The 666-nt window shown below is 43.2% G+C and overlaps 1 non-coding gene across 1 annotated transcript; it reads left to right on the forward strand.

Annotated features, from left to right (window-relative positions):
• The first annotated feature begins 336 nt into the window (after positions 1 to 336).
• Positions 337 to 409, forward strand: Trnas-gga. Its single transcript has one exon. It is a non-coding gene; the product is annotated as a tRNA-Ser (tRNA).
• The last annotated feature ends 257 nt before the right edge of the window (positions 410 to 666 follow it).

Below are 666 nucleotides of genomic sequence, written 5' to 3' on the forward strand. Positions count from 1 at the left end.
TTCTAAAAGCTCTAAACACACATCGTGGCTTCGCTTAGACGCCGACGAATAAGAGTATGAAGCACTGTTTATATGTAGGGACTTATATTAAGCGTTATAGCTTTTTTTAGAAAAACCGGTAAATCTGCACTGATGCAGTCTGTGCGGTTGAATTATACAGCCAGGTGAACATAGTATAGGGGAATAGTCGTAGCGATCAGTCGACTAATTAAATTTAAGTTGTTAATTTACTTTTAGTTTGGGAAAAATAATATATATACGGTTTCAGCCTTTCACCCTTGTTGGTGAAAGGCAGGTGGTAGCTGATAAAACCTGTTTTCTCAACTGACGTCTAACCCCTGGTTAGCTCAGTTGGTAGAGCGCTCTACTGGAAATGGAGAGGTCTCGGGTTCGATACCCGGACCAGGCGGATTTTTCGGTCGCGCACCAGTCATTTAGCCCTGTTTGGAGTTTTGTGTTTGGGAGTTGTCCCTCTTGTTCCCCCTCTCCAGAGAATATTTTCGTCAAACGTTCGTCTCGGACTTTTATTGCAGAATTGCATTCCAATTGAAGCTATATAAATTCGATTAAACTTTGAAAAGTGAAGCGTGCTACGGCTACCACAGTAAAAGAAAAAGGCTCAATGGCGGTCTTACACCCGCACCGCTTGCGCTGCCGGTCACGCAT

Source organism: Ixodes scapularis, unplaced genomic scaffold (assembly GCF_016920785.2).
Source record: "Ixodes scapularis isolate PalLabHiFi unplaced genomic scaffold, ASM1692078v2 PGA_scaffold4__175_contigs__length_147842914, whole genome shotgun sequence".
Classification (NCBI taxonomy): Eukaryota; Metazoa; Arthropoda; class Arachnida; order Ixodida; family Ixodidae; genus Ixodes; species Ixodes scapularis.